Source organism: Mustelus asterias, chromosome 8 (genome assembly GCF_964213995.1).
Source record: "Mustelus asterias chromosome 8, sMusAst1.hap1.1, whole genome shotgun sequence".
NCBI classification, from domain to species: domain Eukaryota; kingdom Metazoa; phylum Chordata; class Chondrichthyes; order Carcharhiniformes; family Triakidae; genus Mustelus; species Mustelus asterias.
In genome coordinates this window covers 98,189,425-98,204,699 of record NC_135808.1, presented here as the reverse complement: position 1 = coordinate 98,204,699, position 15,275 = coordinate 98,189,425, and the positions used below count along the sequence as shown (strand labels likewise).

Here is a 15,275-nt window from a genome sequence, read left to right as displayed (position 1 = left end):
CATACGCTCAGATGTAACTTATAAGAATGTAACCAGCCAGCATCATAGCAACACCACCGATCCCACCTTGCTTCACATTAATATACTTGTTCTGGTATTGGTTTGAGGCCTCAACGCAAAGGCGCAGAATGCCGTTGGGAGTGAAATATCGTGCAGTGATCCAACAGGACAGTGCCCACAGCTTCACATCCATTAGATGCTTGTCCGTAACTTGAACCAGCCTGTCCGCCATCTTCAACTGTTTCCATCAGGCTTGTTCTCTCTAACATCATTTGAATTCTCTCAATAGCTTTCTGCCCTTGTAAAGGTACCACACATCTCTTACAAATGACATCCTAATTGATTGTGATAAAGGTAAACTATGTTCCTTCAATCATCGTAAGAGTTTTAACAACACCAGGTTAAAGTTGACTTTAACCTGGTGTTGTTAAAACTCTTACTGTGTTTACCCCAGTCCAACGCTGGCATCTCCACATCATAGCCTTCAATCATCTGCAACCTTTAACACATTTGACCATGAAATTCTGATCCAGCATCTCTCCATTATTGATTGGCTGGGTGGGACCAAACTTAATTGGATTTATGCTTCCGTCATGTGGATAGAATCACCCGTAATTGCTTCTCTTCTTGCTCTTGCACCGTTATCCCTGGTGTTCCCCAAAGATATATCCTTGGGTCACTCATTTTCATCATCTATCTGTGAAAGCGGAGGGCGAATGTGAGAGAGGGGATGAGTGAGAGAGGGGGTGCACGCACGTGTGTGAAGTTGGGAGAGAGGGACGTATGATGTGTGTGTGTATGAGAGAAGGGGATGTGCATGAGTGTGTATGAGAGAGAGAGGGGGGAATGTGTGTGTTTGTGTGTGTGAAAGCGAAAGAGGTGCGTGCGTGAGAGAGAGAGATGCCTGTATGAGAGAGGGGACGTGTGTGTGTGTGTGTGAGAAAGAGAAATTTGCATGTCCGTTACAAATATCAGCTTTCTAGCATTACTCCTCCCATTAAAAATGGCAAAGACTTTTTTTTAAAAATAGGAGAACTCCTAAAGAGGTTAGTACTTCCAGGGGTTAATGTTAAGGGGCCATGGAATGGAAGGGTGACTTGGCCTCGAGTTATTGTGAGGGGGAGGCCGTGTAGATGGCAAATATATTTGCGACTTAGTGCCCCTTTCTAATTCCTAATATATGCATAAATATAGCCAGAAAAGACCTGTTTACATTTGATTTTGTGTTTGCATCTATTGTACAGCAAAAAAGCAGCGTCAAATTCTGAGAATGTTGGGGTTCCCTGATGCTCTTAGGTGGTCATTAGAGGTTTCACGGCTCGAAAAGTTTGGGAATCGCTGTTCTAGATGGTAAACACTGCTGCCACTATTCGTTGGTGGTGGAGGGATTGAATGTTTGTGGAAGGAGTAGCAATCAAGCAGGCTACTTTGTCTTGGATGGCGTTCTGTTTAAAATGGTTGGCTGATATTCTAGATACTACCAATACCCTTAGATGTTCCTGATATCTAATGCCACAGAAATCTCCTGACGTTCCATCGTCTCCAAATGGTTCTGCTGACCATGTTACAAGATTTTGCAACTCCTTCTACTCCTCTACTTTCAGTTCTGTCAAATTGTCAGGTTTCCTTGGATCAAATATGTACCCTCTGCCACCAACTTCCTATAATCATGTTACAGTACCAGATTTTAGAGCAGAGGCAGTCTCTGGAATCAGGACAGGGAAACTGACTACTTGTTTCTTTGTATGTAACAGGGCATGTAAGAGTTGGATAGCTGAATTCCATGTGATAACACAAGGCAAGTTACCAATGTTCTGACGGAGTGGTGATGTGACAATAGCCAATCATGCTGAAGCAAGTTGGCCCAAGTCCCTCAAGTTCAAAGTTACCCTGTCATCACTATGGGAAAAAAAGGATGAGAAGGAAGGAGATAAGACTGGCCAAGGTGTAAAATGGCTATCTGGGGTGATGCAAACATCATGGAAAATCATGTTGACATCACAAAAAAAATCAACTAAAACTACCAGAAAATTAGATGAGCACCAAAATATAACCAAACCAAGACAACTCGTGCAACAGTGCCATCTAGAGGCAGAAAGCCTAATATGTTAATTCATGTGCATGGACATCCGTGACTAATGCATGACTTCAATATATTACTAGAAGATCTCCCATAACTTTGTTCACAGCAAGTGGGAGGATGCTTATATAACAAGAGATATTTGAAATTACAGTCCCACTCTTACCTGTTTCTGCTGACTTCATGTTGCCTTTTTTCTTTGCTTTTCCTGTACTGCTCCTCTCTCTATTCTGCTTCTCTATTCTTCTTTCTGGCCTCTTCTAGCTCCCTTTTCCTTTTGGGTAGTGGCAACATGTCATGTATGGAACAAAGAGCCGCAGGCAGCTGCTTTGGTAATCGTTGTGAAATATGGGACATCCAATGACTCTCTTCCCATCTACTTTCCCAATAATTTACTCCCATCCCCATTCCTGTTTCTCTCCTCACCTGCCTTCCTTTCTACTTTCTTAAAGAGATTTTGTTTGCTTTCAAAATCAAGCTTCTTGTTTTCTTCAGTAAGAATGTAAGAATGAGGAAATAGATATACCTTTCTGATAGCTATTACAGTCTCATAACTAAAATGTTATCATTTACCTTTCCTAACAGTCAACAAAAGAGACAAGATAATTAACCTCAAACTTCAACTGGGGTTATGGGGAGAGGGCAGAGGGGAGGGACTGGGTAAGATGTTCTTTCGGAGATTGGGTGCAGACTTGATGGGCCGAATGGCCACTTTCTACACTGCAGGAATTCTATGGTTCTTCAAAAAATGCAAGTAGCATTCCCAGCTAAAGTCCAATTAGCAATATTTGAATTATTATGATCGAAGTCCGCATTTAGGACCCAGAGTTAGGACATTTAAGTACTCCCTGGACAAAGCATACCCAGTGGAAATGAGGATAGTGGGGTCTAATCAGAGGTCCTTAAAAGGAACCACTTTATAAGGCATTTCTCAAAAGGACTAACAAGATTTGACGCGGAGCCACATAAGATATTAAAACTAGTGAGCAAAGGATTGGTAAATAAATTTGCTGATGATACGAAGACAGGTAGGAAAGGAAGTTGCCAAAGGGACATAAATAATATACAAAGGGTTTTAGAACAATTAAGACTGGGCAAAATTTTGGCAGTTGGGACTAGAATGTGGGAAAATGTGAACTTATTCACTTTGCAGGAGTAGAAAAATAGTGAGTGGAATCTTCTCTAATATTCGCAATGTCAGATGTCGGATGGGAAAAACAGCGTTGAACCCACCGACGGTACTGGCATCTTTTTCCGCTGTATTGTGAGGGCTTAGAAAAAAAGTCGGCAGGCACAGGTTCCACGCCGTATTATTTACCCACCCCGCCATCACGTCAGTGCTTCAATGACCTGGGCGCCATATTTAAAGCCCACCCCTGCACATAGGGAGCACAAAAGGGTTTCAGTCATTACCAGCTGAAAGAACATAACCACTCGCTCTCCCACATTCACCTTCATCTCCCCTGCAGGTCGTGTCCACATCCCATTCATGACCCTACTAACCTATCCACATGTGCCAGGCATCTTTATCATTTAGTCTGGCAGGTGTCCTGCTTACACTCTCTCCATCTATCTTCATGAAAGTCCAGCTGTCACATAACAAAAGGAAGAGGTTCCCAGATTGGTGGAGGGATGGCTGAACTAAAAGTCTTCATGGACTTCAAGAGAGACCGCTTCAGCTGACCGGAGAGGACATGATTGTTCCTGTACTGATGGTGAGGTCAGTGGCACTCAACCATCTGGGGATCTAGCACTTCAGCATTCACCAGATAACCATGCTGTGAGTCTCCCATTTCTCAGGCCCTTTCCATGCACTAATGACCTCCTCTTTCTTTTGCAGGTAAATCATGGAAGCAGTCGAGGGGTCCATGAGCCAGGTCCTCAAATCCAGCACAGACAGCAAAATGAACCATAAATTCAGACTGTGAAACAGAAGAACCATCATAGCGCTCACCCATACCCTCCATCAGCGCAGAGACATACACCTCAGTGGGAACGAGTTGTAAAGCAGCCTCAGGGTAGCAATCTGTTGCACACATTGCGCAGTCTGATCCACAGCAAGCAGAGGCAGTGGCATCCCAGGGTGCAGGTACTAAGAGGACAGGTGGATTCCTAGAATCGGTTGAGTCCAAGTCAGATAATGAGCGTCTGTACTTAGTCTTGCTTTAGTTGCTGGAGCTCCAAAGGCAAGGTAGGGAAAAAGGAGATAGCCAGGGCCCTCAAGAACCCACAAGGAGGAGTGTCAGCTGATGTACATGCAGGGGCCATGCACACCCAGGGAGCCTTCCATCCAGGTGACTTTGAGACTGTTCAGCCCAGCCGAATCCTCTCTTTCAGTGATCGCATCAGCTCCAGCTCCACAGGCCAAGGTGGGTGGCATTGCCACACATCAGGACCCCAAAGCAGGCCGGGCCCCCTAGGTTTCGGCCCTTGAGAGGGTACTTGCCAAGTTCATCAAGGTCTCAAGGCTGCCTCCACCTACTGCTGTGGATATGAGGGATGCACTAAGACAGCGTATGTAAAGTTAAGATTTTTAAAATTCATTCATAGGACATGGCCATCGCCGACTGGCCAGCATTTACTGCCCATCCCTAGTTGCCTGTGAACTGAGTGATAGCTGGGCCATTTCAGAGGGCTGTTGAGAGTCAACTACATTGATGCAGATCTAGAGTCACATATAGGGCAGGCCAGGTAAGGATAGCAGATTTTCTTCCCTAAAAAGGACATTAGTGAACCAATGGGGTTTTTTTGACAATTGACAATGGTTTCATGGTCATCAGTAGATCCTTAATTCCAGATATTTTTTATTGAATACAAATTCCACCATCTGACGTGGCAGGATTCGAACCCGTGTCCCCAGAACATTAGCTGAGTTTCTGGATTAATAGTCTGGCCTCCCATCACATCTGCTTCTGGCTCCAGCGGCACTATTCCTCAAGGATTTAGCTCACGAAGGATGCCGTAGGATCAGGATCCCCATTGCATCACCGGAATATAGCCCCAGTCATTGTGAGCAAGTGAGTACCATCAGCTGGACAGGAGTCAGACATTCATATAAGATCTGTGAGGATCTATGAACAGTCCCCACTGCAAGTCATCATTACACTCTTGGAAGCTCAAGACTATGGGCATCCGCTGTGTCTCCATGGCAGGAGCCATATCAGAGAGTATGTGCGCTGCCAGTCAGGCGCAAATGCAATGCTCACAAATGTGAAGATAATGGGGTGTCCTCATCACCCTCCATGAATTAAGCTCATTCTGAGCTTGTCTGCCTTATCTGCCATTGCCTCAAGGCCACCATTCTCGTCCTTGAAGACTTCCTCAGCCCCCTCTATATCCTCCTCATTTCTCCCCCCGTTGCAGCGTCAGATTGTACAGGAGGCAGCAGGCGATGACGGTATGTGACATTCTCTGTGGATTATACTGCAGAGCTCCACCAGACCAATGCACCGTAACCCAATTTTCAGCATCCCAATAGTCTGTTTGACCAATGTGTGAGATGCAGCATGAGCCTCATCATATCTTGTCTCAGATGAACCCTGTGACCTCTTCAGTCACCTCCTCAGAGGGTAGCCTCTGTGGATCCTGAAACATGTCAGGAATGTGGCAGTTAGCCCTGGAGTTGGCGGGGGGGGGGGGGGGGGGGGGGGGGATGTTGTGGGAGCATTTGCAGACAAGATGGACAGCAAGATTTCAGAAGTGGAAAAATAGAAATAAAAATGAAAAGTGATAAAAATGGATGAATGAGATGAAAAAGGAAATGAAATAAAATAAATGGAAATGGGGTGGAGATGGAGGGGAGAGTTCATGCTCTGAAGTTGTTGAACTCAATGTTCAGTCTGGAAGACTGTAAAGTGCCCACTGCTCCCAATGCAGTCTACTCTACATCAGAGAGACCAAACACAGACTGGGTGACAGCTTTTCAGAACACTTTGGGTCCGTCTGCAAGCAAGACCCAGACCTTCCTGTCGCTTGCCATTTCAGCACACCACCCTGCTCTCCAGTCCACATGTTCGTCCTGGACCTTTTGCAATGTTCAAGTGAAGCCCAACAAAAACTGGAGAAACAGCACCTCTTCCTCTGACTAGGCACTTTACAGCTATACCAAGCTGTGATACATCCGAATAGGATGCTTTCTATGGTACATCTGTAAATATTGGTGAGAGTCGTAGCAGACATGCCCAATTTTCTTAGCCTCCTGAGAAAGTAGAGGGGTGGGTGGGCTTTCTTAACTTTCATGCGGCATGGAGGGACCAGGACAGGTTGTTGATGATCTGGACACCTAGAAACTTGATCTCGACTATTTCTACTTCATCCCCGTTGGTGTAGACATGGGCATGTCCTCCACTACCCTTCCTGAAGTCTCCTTCATTTTACTGACATTGAGGGAGAGATTATTGTCATTGCACCAATTCACCAGATTCTCCATCTCTTTCCTGTTCTCCGTCTTGTCATTGTTTGAGGTCCAACCCACTACGGTGGTGTCATCAGCAAACTTGAAAATGGAGTTGGAGCAAAATTTGGCCACACAGTCATAAGTATATAATGAGTATAGTAAGGGGCTGAAGACACAGCCTTGCGGGGCACCGGTTTTGAGGATAATCGTGGAGGAGGCGTCATTGCCTATCCTTACTGATTGTGGTCTGTGGGTTAGGAAGTCTAGGATTCAGTCACAGAGGGAGGAGCCAAGCCCTAGGCCACAGAGCTTGAAGAAGAGTTTTGTTGGGATAATGGTGTTGAAGGCTAGGCTGTAGTCAATAAATAGGAGCCTGTCATCAGTAAACTTGAAAATAGAGTCGGAATGGAATTTGGCAACACAGTCCTAAGTGTATAAGGAGTATAGTAAGAGGCTGAGAACACACCTTTGTGGGGCACCAATGTTGAGAATAATCGTGGAGGAGGTATCATTGCCCATCCTTACTGATTGCAGTCTCTTCTTAAATATCCTTTTTAGTTTTCACCAACAATTCCGTTGTCCTCAGAGCTTCTTTCAACTTAACTGTTCCGAAATATTGAAATCTTTCATATTTTCCGAGGCCCCCACTTTCAGGTCAAATAAAATTTAATAACCCTTACTTGTTTAGTTATAAAACCTTTGCAAGCTGTAAAAGCCATTATTCCGTTTGAAAAATAGCTGAAAACAACAGATCCCTCCGTAGCTCCAAATGCAATTTCTTAACCTAGTGTTATGATAGATATGGGGAATCATCTATAGATCTGCTCATTGAATATGAGCTCCCTTATTAGGTGATTGGAGGCTCACCCAATAGGGAAGGAGCAGCAAGGGGTTTAAAACCAGCTAGTCCCACTCAAGCTGGCAGTCGATAAGACTTGGGACTGACCTGCACTCTGTAGCTGTTAAACGGCATTCAGGTTTCACTGTGCATAAAGGGGGGATTGGTAATGGAAAACTAGCCTTGGGAAGATTATTACATTGGCAATGAGGAGAAATGCGAGTTTTTTCTTCCTTCCAGAACATCTTTACTATTAAGATAAGTAATCCTCCGGTAAGATACATGCTTCTTTTTGGGAAACTTGAAGCCTACAATGCGAGTATAGAAGACCGGGCCCTGTGTGCAGAGCGCATGCGTTACATTTTTAGGATCAACAGGATTGAGCGGGACAAGAAGTGGAAAGTGATCCTGTTGACAGCATGTGGAGTCCCAACCTTCATTGCAATCAAAAGCCTGACCTACCCAGAAATCCTGGACTACAAAACCTTTAATGAATTGGTGGACTTGGTTAAAAACTATTCTGATCCAAAACCTTCCATAATACTCCAGCAATACTGTTTTAACAGGGCAGGGCTAATTGCTGGGGAATCTGTCACTGAATTTCTGACCAAGCTGCAAAAATTGGCAGATCACTGAACTCAGGCAACCCAGAATGACATGTTGCGAGATAGACTGGTCTGTGGAATTAATGAGGTGACAATCCAAATAAAAATTATTGGCGGAACCTAATCTGGATCTAAAGAAGGCCACTGAGATAGCTCTATTGATAGAGAATGCAAAGAAAGGAACTACAGGGAAAGTCAGATGGCAGTGCCCTCCGACTGGGGATGGGGGCGGGGGGGGGGGAGGTATGCCTCATGCAACGTCCATCCCTCAACTGAGAACGATGGTATCAGTAAAATATTCCAGCAACTCTGGCAGCGGTGGAGCCCAAGTCGCATCACCAAACAGTCAAGGGAAGTCAAGGACAGCCTTCAGACTCTTAGGAGGTTTATGCCAGAAGTTTGTAAATGCCAGACGACAGACTATTGCAAGTGCTGTAGAAGATCATAATCAAGGGACAGTTAAACGTGTGCTATTTCAAGAAAAGGCCAAGGCCAGTACCGTACCTTGCAGAAAGGCCCACCATGAGGGACAATGTAATTAAATTATATCTCTACGACAAAGGTCCCCCAATAATGGCCACCCATTAAAAATGGAAGAGGACACGGGGTACGGGGACGGGCGTCTCTGTTATTAGTAAGCAGACTTATAATCACCTCCGGGTTGATATTCAGCTCCTGAACTTAGAAAGCACAAAAGCCAGGCAGGCCACCTACAGAGGGGAACTGTTGCAGATAAAGGCCACCACAGTGACCCTAGTGACTTCCACTCATCATTGTACAGGGACAAGGACCTAGCCTTATGAAGAGAGATTGGCTCCAAAGCATCAGACTGAACGGACTGGAGATCTTTAGGCTAGACGCAGGGGGACTGTACAAAGTCATCAATAAGTACCCTGAAGTCTTCCAAGAAAGTCTTCCAAAAAACAAGGGGAGCCAAAACTAAGATTTACATCAACCCCACGCTATGCCAAGCATTTTAGGACGCAACCAGTTCCATATTCCCTATAGGAAAAGGTTGAATCAGAAAGAGAACACCTGGAAAAACTGGCCACCATAAGACCCATACAGTTCGCTGAGTGGGCTGTACCTGTTGTTCCTTAAGTCAGATAAGTCAGTCAGACTTTGTGGAGACTATAAGCATATGGTCAATAAGGTTTCTATGCTTTACAGATAACCTATACCTCAGATCGAAGACCTGTACGCGAGGATAACTGGCAACCAGAAATTTTCAAAATTGGACATGATTCATGCGCATGTCCAACTCGATTTGGACAAATCTTCCTGAAAGTATGTAACTATACGAGTACACTTGCCTGCCCTTTGGGGTTTTTTCTGCATGTGCCATTTTTCAATAGGTCATGGAGAACATATTCCAAGAGTTACCTCAGGTAGCATTGTACATGGACGATGTCTTCGTCACAGGAGCTTAAGAACGTGAACACCCAGCGAACGTGGAAGAGGGCATGAGGTGATTTTCGGAGGTCAGGTCTGCTGAAAAAGGAAAAACGTGTCTTCCAAGCAAGTGCCATGACCTATTTGGGCAATCGGGAGGATGACAAGGTGAGGGTCATTAAGGAGGCACTAATCCCAAGGAACCTCACGGAATTGAAATCCTTCCTGAGGTTAGTGAATTATTACGGGAAGTTTTAGCTTCTTTGCTGGCCCCCCTGCATGCCCTACTACGGAAATATCAACGGTGGTCTTGGGAGCGCTGCAGCTGGAAATTTTCAACAGAGTTAAACAGCAACATTTGTCCTCTAATTTTGTCCCCACTTTGACCCAAAAAGGACCTTATCTTGACATGCTTACGGGGTTGGAGCAGTAATGACAGATCGCTGGAAAGATGGGACAGAGAAGCCTATTGCATATGCATCTACAACCCACTTGGACGCTAAGTGGAGGTATTCCCAGATCAAGAAAGAGCGACTGACAATTAAAAAGTTCAATCAATAAATCTCCGGTAGTCGCTTTTTCATAGTAACTGATCATAAACCACTGCTGAGACTTTTAAAGAAGACAAGACAATACCCCCCTTTGCCTTTGCTCGGATACAACGTTGGGCCTTGTTATTGGTGGCTTATGAATACCTCCTAGGGCACTGCCGTAGGACTGGGATAGTTAACGCCCATACACGAGTCGTCAGCCATTGCCTGGAAGTAGGACTTCACCACCAGCTGTGGAAGAGGTTGTGATGACCTTCAATTTTTTGGACACCTTGCCGGTGTCTGCAAGGCAGATCAAGGACTGGACACAAAAGGACCCAGTCGTGTCTAATTTAAAAAACATAATATTGTAATGAGGGATTCAGAGGACAGCCCTCAGATGAAATGAAACATTACTGGATGAAGAAGGACAAGCTCATATTGAGGATGGCATCATCCTCTGGGGTTCCCACGTAGTGGTCCCTTACAGGGCAATGTCCAAAATTTATTGAATTATACCATTGCCACCCTGGGATTTCAGAGATGAAAATGCTAGCCAGGAGCTACGTATGGTAGCCCGACCTTGACGCAATCAAGGTTAGACTTTGTTAGACAGTGTGAGTCATGCCAAGAGAATCAAAAACTTCTCCTCAGCCTCCCTACATCCATGGGAGTGGCCTGTTAGGCCCTGGGTGCAAGTGCATGTGGTCTCCGCTGGGCCATTTTTGTGCTCCATATTCCTGACTATGGTTAATGTGCATTCCTGATGGTTGGAGATACATCATATGAAAGCCACCACTTCCCATGCTACCATTGAAAAACTACGACAAAGTTTCTGTCCGCACGGGATACTCTGACAACGGCGCTGCCTCTACTAGCACCAAGTTTCAGACCTTGGTGCTTTCCAACGGAATCAAACATGTTTGGATAGCACACTATTACCTATCATCGAATGTGTGTGTGTGTGTGCCCTGTGCTTGTGGGGTGGTGGGAGAGTTAATTTTCAGTGCACATCAGGGCGCTGTTTCAAGATGGTGCCCCAATCTCTGTGCAGCCGGCCTACTGGCTCTATCAGGCCCCACCCCGCCAGAGTGATGCATAGATATCTACAAGGCACAAGTCAGGTGCGTGATGGAATACTCCCCACTTGCCTGGATGGGTGCAGCTTCGAAAACACTCAAGAAGCTTGGCATCATCCAGGACAAAACAGCCCACTTGATTGGCACCACATCCACAAACATTCACTCTCTCCACCACCGACACTCAGAAACAACAGTTACAGAGATACACTGCAGAAATTAACCAAAGATCCTTACACAGCACCTTCCAAACCCACGACCACTTCCATCTAGAAGGACAAGGGCAGCAAATTCATGGGAATACCACCACATGCAAGTTACCCTCCAAGCCACTCACCATCCTGACTTGGAAATATATCGCCGTTCCTTCACAGTCGCTGTGTCAAAATCCAGGAATTTCCTCCCTAACAGCACATGGACTGCAGCGTTTCAAGAAGGCAGCTCATTACCACCTTCTCAAGGGCAATCAGGGATGAGCAATAGATGCTGGCCAGCTAATGATGCCCATGTTCCACAAATGAATAAAAAAAATAAACCACACCCCAGATTTTCTGTGTACTGACTGCATCTGGAGATAAAACACTGGTTCTGTTAAGAGTCAGCCCTATATTGCAGCAGAGCATTTCATTTGCGTAGATGTTGATATAAGGACAACATTCAAAAATCATGACACAGGAAAGGTTAACATTGTCAGGACATATACACCATACACAATATTCTTAGCACGTTACAAATATAATTATTATTCTATTTGGGAAAAACAATTGCTACTTTTGCTATTGCCCCTCACATCAAAAATTATAATACTGAATATGAATAAGCCAAATTAGAATCCTTCATCCTATTTCATAACATCATTGTATTTGAATTTGTAGTCTTGTTGCAACTTGGTATAAACAAATAAATGGTGTAGAATTTCTCATTTTCTCTCACTGAGCAAAAATGCAAATAAAACTATTCTGTGTTACTTTATCACATAATGTGACACCACCTTTACAGTATTGTATTCCAAATCAGTCTGTAAAGCAAATCTGATTTTTACATTAATGCATTATTACACTTTTTTATGTTCTTACTAATCTTGCATTGAAGAGGACTCGCACCATCAGTAAAAACTTGTAATATATATTTTGAAGTCTGAAGAAAAATTGGAAGATAATACTGCTTGCATATTCCATTATCCAATCCAAAATATTTTTGATTTGATTTATTATTGTCACATGTATTAACACACAGTGAAAAGTATTATTTTTGCACGCTATACAGACAAAGCATACCGTTGATAGAGAAGGAAACGAGAGAGTGCAGAATGTAGTGTTACAGTCATAGCTAGGCTGGAGAGAAAGATCAACTTAATGCAAGGTAAGTCCATTCAAAAGTTTGACAGCAGCAGGGAAGAAGTTGTTCTTGAGTCGGTTGGTACGTGACCTCAGACTTTTGTGTCTTTTTCCTGATGGAAGAAGGTAGAAGAGAAAATGTCCGGGGTGCGTGGGGTCCTTAATTATGCTGGCTGCTTTGCTGAGGCAGCGAGAAGTGTAGACAGAGTCAATGGATGGGAGGCTGGTTTGTATTAATATTGTATTACCACACAAAGGCTTTAGGGAGTGCTAGGAATTAAAGGGTAGTGATCTTGTGTACATTTTTCAAACCAGAAACTTTTAAAATCATTATTACATGTGGAAATGATTTTGAACTTTGCATCTTCAGAAACTGACATTTTTTGGGCCAAGTTTTCAGATCAAAAAGTGTAAAATTAATTTTGATGTCAACATGTGGAATGTTGATGACTCCAAAGTAGTCATCAGACAACATCAAAGTAGGAATAATGACATATCATCTTACTAACATCAATAAAAAAAAATTTCAGTTTAACATTTGCGCTGGCATGTAGACTTGAAGAATTAACGAATTACGCCTACAGGTTTAAATGGTATAATAATGAGCAGGCTTGTTGAAATTGAGAATGCATTTAACATTTACTTTTTTGAAAGTCAATTAACATAATTTAGACTATTTATCAATTAAAAGATTTTTTTCTTTGAAACAAAAATAAATATAACAGCAAGTTAACCGAACCATGTATCTTTGGAAATACAAGGTGTCCTTACCTTATATCCTTCAGTACGTGGGCAAGAACAGCATGGAGCCTTTAATGCACAAGCAATTGGTAATGGTTTTGAACAAACAGCTGAGCTTCTACTTTGTTTGAAAACACGATGCTGTTTTCTGCAAATTGGCAAGAGAGGAAGAATGGTAATATTATTTATACTCGTTACTGGTATTTACATTACCCGTGATTTTCAAATACAAGATACAGAACGCGGGGGAAAATCCATACCTTTCTCGACGACAAAGGCAGAAGATGGCAAAGCATAAAGCTAGAATGAGAATCAGTATAATGACGATTCCAACAAATGAAACTGCCGTAAACCATTCTGCATGGGGAAGAAAGAACATAAAGCATGGGTAAGAATAGGCTATTTGAATTTCAAGGCCTGATCCTCTACATATCATGTAGAATTACCTTTCATTAATTTTAACCTCATTAATGAATCTGTTGAGGGAAAATGTTACAAATGACTCCCAACCTTCTCTTCCTTTCAGTACATGATTCATCTTGCATGCTCTGTATGATGAAAATATAAACTCACTCATCAAAATATAGTCTTTAAACCATCAAAACGGCTCCAAATGAGCCAGCAACCTCAGTTCTTGACAGGTCAAAAAGATACTAATAAAATAAAATAACCCCTCCCCACCACAGTTCCTACCCCCCAACAAGGATACAGAAGCCCTGGCATTCTGGGGATTTGGCAGTGGCAGGGAGGCGTTCTTTGTGAAGAATTTTGAAAACTGGAAGGTGTCGAGGATCCAAAGGACAGGAATATGTGAGACCAGGACAAGGGACTGGAGCTTCTTCCAGAGGGAGGGCTGACTGAGGCCTGTTGCACAGGTTTCACCTGGGATCCTTACTATAGGTTTAATGATGATGCTTGCAGATGGATTGCATTGGATTATTGGACATACAGTCGGACATTCTGACCACTGTCTGATTTCAGTAGTGGTATGTTCCAGCTGCGAGGCTCCATCAGACTGCAGTTAAGAATGTGCAAGGAGCCACACCAGGTGGTTTTCCAGTCTGCACTATGCTAATATCCACAGCCTTGCTCACTCTCTTCCTCTGTCTTTAGCTGCTCAGTCTCCAAACAGGTTTGCGGTTTGGAGCTGAGTCAGGATAAGAAGTTTCCATCAGGTGAAAGGAAATCGAACGGACTTCCTGCAATGTTGCTTCCGAACGAAATCCTGCGGTCCATATGTCATGTGCTGTTTCTGGGATCTTGCTGTGCATCAATTGAACACTGATTTTCCCTACATTACAACAGTGACCACATGCTGAATGAAAGACCTTCCAAAATGCATTCCCTCACATTTGTCTGGATTAAACTCCATCCGCCCAAGCCTCCAACCGATCTATATCCTGCTGTATCCTCTGATGGTCCTCATCGCTATCTGCAAATCCACCAATCTTTGTGTCATCCGCAAACTTACGAATCAAACCAGTTGCATTTTCTTCCAAATCATTTAGATATATTACGAGCAGCAAAGGTCCCAGCACTGATCCCTGAGGAATGCCACTTGTGACAGCCCTCCATTCAGAAACACTGAAGTATAGAGGGAGCTTTTGTCTACATTTAATCCCGCGCTGTACCTGTCCTGGGAGTGGTCAAACAGACCATTGTCGGCAGCAAACTACCCAGCCTTCAGGAGAACAGTGACCACGACACCACACAACCCTGCCACAGCAACCGCTGCAAGACGTGCCGGATCATCGACACGGATGCCATCATCTCACGTGAGAACACCATCCACCAGGTACATGGTACATACTCTTGCAACTCGGCCAACATTGTCTACCTGATACGCTGCAGGAAAGGATGTCCCGAGGCATGGTACATTGGGGAAACCATGCAGACGCTACGACAACGGGTGAATGAACACCGCTCGAAAATCACCAGGCAAGACTGTTCTCTTCCTGTTGGGGAGCACTTCAGCGGTCACGGGCATTCGGCCTCTGATATTCGGGTAAGCATTCTCCAAGGCGACCTTCACAACACACGACAGCGCAAAGTCGCTGAGCAGAGACTGATAGCGAGGTTCCGTAACACATGAGGACGGCCTCAACTGGGATCTTGGGTTCATGTCACACTATCTGTAACTCCCACAACTTGCCTGGACTTGCAAAGTCTCACTGGCTGTCCTGTCTGGAGACAATACACATCTCTTTAACCTGTGCTAATGCTCTCTCCACTCACATTGTCTGTACCTTTAAGACTTGATTAGTTGTAAAGACTCGC

The 15,275-nt window shown here is 44.1% G+C and overlaps 1 pseudogene; it reads right to left on the bottom strand.

The window, feature by feature from the left end:
* Positions 1-7: 7 nt before the first annotated feature.
* On the bottom strand, positions 8-232 carry LOC144497938 (ATP synthase F(0) complex subunit f, mitochondrial pseudogene; annotated as a pseudogene).
* Positions 233-15,275: the final 15,043 nt, after the last annotated feature.